Below are 5000 nucleotides of genomic sequence, written 5' to 3' on the forward strand. Positions count from 1 at the left end.
CGACTCTATCGAGCAAAAACTAGATTTCCTCTGCCTCGTTGCCTCGCTTACTCAAGAGAACCCGATCCGTCAGTTATGCTCGGAAAGAGCACCGAAAGGCCCTTGAAACGGCATGCTAATATAACCGGGTTCGGCAAAGGCGAAACTAGATTTTCTTTGCCGTTTGGGCTAGGCTGTACCAGTCGTTATCGTCCACCGCCTAGCCGTCCAAGTGTTTCCAAGTGTCCAAGTTCCAAAGTGCCTAAGTGCCGTGCCGTGCCGCGCGCGCGCGCGCGTGGGTCTTTGATATATAGCATGTTTAGAATTTTTTTTCTAAATATTCTTATATCAAAGACCCACGCGCGCGCGCGCGGCACGGCACGGCACTTAGGCACTTTGGAACTTGGACACTTGGAAACACTTGGGAAACACTTGGGCAAACACTTGGGCGTATGCCAAGACGACGGTCTAGACAAGGCATCGGGAATCGCACATGAATGTAGGCAACAACAGTTGACAGTTCTAGCCAAGGCATGGCAAGTTGGCTCACCGGGTAACGGCTAAAAAGTTGCTGGGTAACGGCAACCAAGCTGTCGGGTAATGCTGGGTATCGGCTAAAATGTTGCTGGGTAACGGCAACCAAGCTGTCGGGTAATGCTGGGTATCGGCTAAAAAGTTGCTGGGTATCGGCTAAAATGTTGCTGGGTAACGGCAACCAAGCTGTCGGGTAATGCTGGGTATCGGCTAAAAAGTTGCTGGGTATCGGCTAAAATGTTGCTGGGTAACGGCAACCAAGCTGTCGGGTAATGCTGGGTATCGGCTAAAAAGTTGCTGGGTATCGGCTAAAATGTTGCTGGGTAACGGCAACCAAGCTGTCGGGTAATGCTGGCTATCGGGTAAAAAGTTGTTGGGTGATGGCAACCAAGCTGTCGGGTAATGCTGGGTATCGGCAACAACAACCAAGATGACGGGTAACGCTGGGTAATGGCTAAGAAGTTGCTAGGCAACGGCAAGCAAGTTGCTGGGTAACGGCTAAAAAGTTGCTGGTTAACGGCTAAGAATTTGCTGGGTACCGGCTAAAAAGTAGCTTGTCGCCGGGCAAATCAATGCAAGCACCAATATGTTCTTGTCGAAACGCCCCAAAAACTCTTGTTTAGTCGCCATCTTTTGGGACTTTCGCAATGTTAGTTTAAAATCTTTTTTAATTTTTATTTTTAGATGTTTTTAAGTCTTAATTTAAACATTTTCTATTATAGATGCCTTATTTTTCAACTCAATATATTTACCTAATTATTGTGTAGCTTGTTTATAATTTTTTGTGATTTTTTCTTACTTTTTTTGTATTTTTTTGTATTTTTTATGATTTTTATCTATTTATTTTTTGTTTAATTAATATAAAATTATCCTTTTGGCAAAAAATTCTGAATTTTTTGGAGGAGTTGCTTCATATTTTTGTGAAGATGTCCCAATTCAAAGTTTATGAAAAAAAGTTGCGATGCTCAAAAAAACCCCTATTGCTTCAGTTCGGACACATTGATGTTCCTTCCTGCCACAAGAGCAAAGGCTAATTTTACTACTATAGGGGGGGGGTGGTGTCCCTCCCTTGGGGAAGCCGAGGCCACCCGACGCCGGGTGCCAAGGCACGTTGCTATCGAGACCACCCGGGCAAATCTTGGCCATTTGGCCTCGGTTACTCGAGAAAACACTACCCGTCGGTAATGCACGGAAAAAAGACCGAAATGCCCCTAAATCGAAATGCTATATTAAGTCGTCCCGCAAGGCAATGCACAGCTCTATCGAGCAGAGCAGGACTCTATCGGGCAATTCTTGGCCATTTGGCCTTGGTTACCCCTGGAAGCACTACCCGTGGGTAATGCTCGGAAAAAAGACCGAAATACCCCGGAGGCGAAATGTTATTTTTACCCGTCCCGTGGGGCAAAGCATGACTCTATCGGGCAAAGAAAAACTATGTCGGGCAAATGTTGGCGGTTTGGCCACAGAAACCCGTAAAGAGATGACCCGTTGGTAACGCTAGAAAAAAATGCCCGGGTAAAGGCAAGGCCTAGCCAAGGAATGGCAGAGCAAACAATGACACTATCGGGCAGAAACTAGAACTCCATGGCCGTTTGGTCTCAAAATGCTCGTGCTTTCGAGTCCCGTTGGGAATGCTGGCAGACTCACATCCTCCATGATGCATTGGTGTTCCCATGGGGGATGCCTCCTTGCTGAGAGGTAAGCTTGCTACCTTGGTGGTGAGCGCCGGCTAACGGATACCTGTTGGCTATGGCACAGTCCCGATGATGCATTGGTGTCCCCGCACGGAAAAGCGTAACTGGCTAATGGTCTTTCATTCCTAATGCCACGTTGCGTAGCCCAGGGGTTGCCTCCTTGTTGAGGGAGAAGCTTGTCGCTTAGGCGGCGAGCGCTGGTTGATGGTTCTCCATTGGCTATGGCACTGTCCCTTGGGTAATTTTCCTCAATGATGCATTGGTGTCCCTTTCGAGGGATGCCTCCTTGCTGAGAGGTAAGCTCGATGCCTTGGCGGTGAGCGCCGGCTGATGGATATCCGTTGGCTATGGCACATTCCCGATGACGCATTGGTGTCCCCGCACGGAAAAGCGAAACTGGCTAATGGTCTTTGATTCCTAATGCCACGTTGCGTAGCCCAGGGGTTGCCTCCATGTCGAGGGAGAAGCTTGTCGCTTAGGCGGCGAGCGCCGGTTGATGGTTCTCCATTGGCTATGGCACTGTCCCTTGGGTAATTTTCCTCCATGATGCATTGGTGTCCCTTTCGGGGGATGCCTCCTTGCTGAGAGGTAAGCTCGTCGCCTTGGCGGTGAGCGCCGGCTGATGGATATCCGTTGGCTATGGCCCAGTCCCGATGACGCATTGGTGTCCCCGCACGGAAAAGCGAAACTGGCTAATGGTCTTTGATTCCTAATGCCACGTTGCGTAGCCCAGGGGTTGCCTCCTTGTCGAGGGAGAAGCTTGTCGCTTAGGCGGCGAGCGCCGGTTGATGGTTCTCCATTGGCTATGGCACTGTCCCTTGGGTAATTTTCCTCCATGATGCATTGGTGTCCCTTTCGGGGGATGCCTCCTTGCTGAGAGGTAAGCTTGCCGCCTTGGCGGTGAGCGCCGGCTGATGGATATCCGTTGGCTATGGCACAATCCCGATGATGCATTGGTGTCCCCGCACGGAAAAGCGAAACTGGCTAATGGTCTTTGATTCCTAATGCCACGTTGCGTAGCCCAGGGGTTGCCTCCTTGTCGAGGGAGAAGCTTGTCGCTTAGGCGGCGAGCGCCGGTTGATGGTTCTCCATTGGCTATGGCACTGTCCCTTGGGTAATTTTCCTCCATGATGCATTGGTGTCCCTTTCGGGGGATGCCTCCTTGCTGAGAGGTAAGCTTGTCGCCTTGGCGGTGAGCGCCGGCTGATGGATATCCGTTGGCTATGGCACAATCCCGATGATGCATTGGTGTCCCCGTACGGAAAAGCGAAACTGGCTAATGGTCTTTCATTCCTAATGCCACGTTGCGTAGCCCAGGGGTTGCCTCCTTGTTGAGGGAGAAGCTTGTCGCTTAGGCGGCGAGCGCCGGTTGATGGTTCTCCATTGGCTATGGCACTGTCCCTTGGGTAATTTTCCTCCATGATGCATTGGTGTCCCTTTCGGGGGATGCCTCCTTGCTGAGAGGTAAGCTCGTCGCCTTGGCGGTGAGCGCCGGCTGATGGATATCCGTTGGCTATGGCACAGTCCCGATGACGCATTGGTGTCCCCGTACGGAAAAGCGAAACTGGCTAATGGTCTTTGATTCCTAATGCCACGTTGCGTAGCCCAGGGGTTGCCTCCTTGTTGAGGGAGAAGCTTGTCGCTTAGGCGGCGAGCGCCGGTTGATGGTTCTCCATTGGCTATGGCACTGTCCCTTGGGTAATTTTCCTCCATGATGCATTGGTGTCCCTTTCGGGGGATGCCTCCTTGCTGAGAGGTAAGCTCGTCGCCTTGGCGGTGAGCGCCGGCTGATGGATATCCGTTGGCTATGGCCCATTCCCGATGACGCATTGGTGTCCCCGCACGGAAAAGCGAAACTGGCTAATGGTCTTTGATTCCTAATGCCACGTTGCGTAGCCCAGGGGTTGCCTCCTTGTCGAGGGAGAAGCTTTTCGCTTAGGCGGCGAGCGCCGGTTGATGGTTCTCCATTGGCTATGGCACTGTCCCTTTGGTAATTTTCCTCCATGATGCATTGGTGTCCCTTTCGGGGGATGCCTCCTTGCTGAGAGGTAAGCTTGTCGCCTTGGCGGTGAGCGCCGGCTGATGGATATCCATTTGCTATGGCACAAACCCGATGGATCTCGTCCATTGGCAACGGCCCTGTCCCTTCGAAAAAACTATCTTAATGATGCATTGGTGTTGAAACCTTTAGGGGCAGGGACACCGTTGCGGAGAGGTAAGTTTGTAGATGCTTTTATGTGAAGCCAAAATGTTTTCTAAATTCATTGTTCATCAAAAAATCAAAAAATGAATTCGCAAAAATCTTCCTTGATGACGCATTGGCGTGTCCTTCGGTGATTGCCTATATGCTGAGGGGTAAGCAAAGTTATGTTTTAAAAATTCTTCCTCGACGATGCATTGGTGTTCATTTAGGGAATGCCTTCTTGCTGAGGGGTAAGCATGTCGTTTAGGCGTCATGCGCTGGCCGGTGGTCCTACATTGGCTATGGCAATGTCCCGTCGGAAAGCTTCCTTGATGATGCATTGGTGTTGTAACCCTTCGGGGAAGCCCCACCCTTGCGGAGAGGTAAGCTCGTTGCTGCTCGAAAATTCTTCCTCGATGACGCATTGGTGTTCCCTTTGGGGGATGCCTTCTTGTTGAGAGGTAAGCTGGTCGTCTATTTCAATGAGATGGGTGGCGAGCGCCGGCCGATTGATCTTTTCAATTGGCTACGGCAATGTACCTTCGGTAATCTTCCTCCATGATGCATTGGTGTCCCTTTCGGGGGATGCCTCCTTGCTGAGAGGTAAGCTT

Source organism: Rhododendron vialii, chromosome 11a (genome assembly GCF_030253575.1).
Source record: "Rhododendron vialii isolate Sample 1 chromosome 11a, ASM3025357v1".
NCBI classification, from domain to species: domain Eukaryota; kingdom Viridiplantae; phylum Streptophyta; class Magnoliopsida; order Ericales; family Ericaceae; genus Rhododendron; species Rhododendron vialii.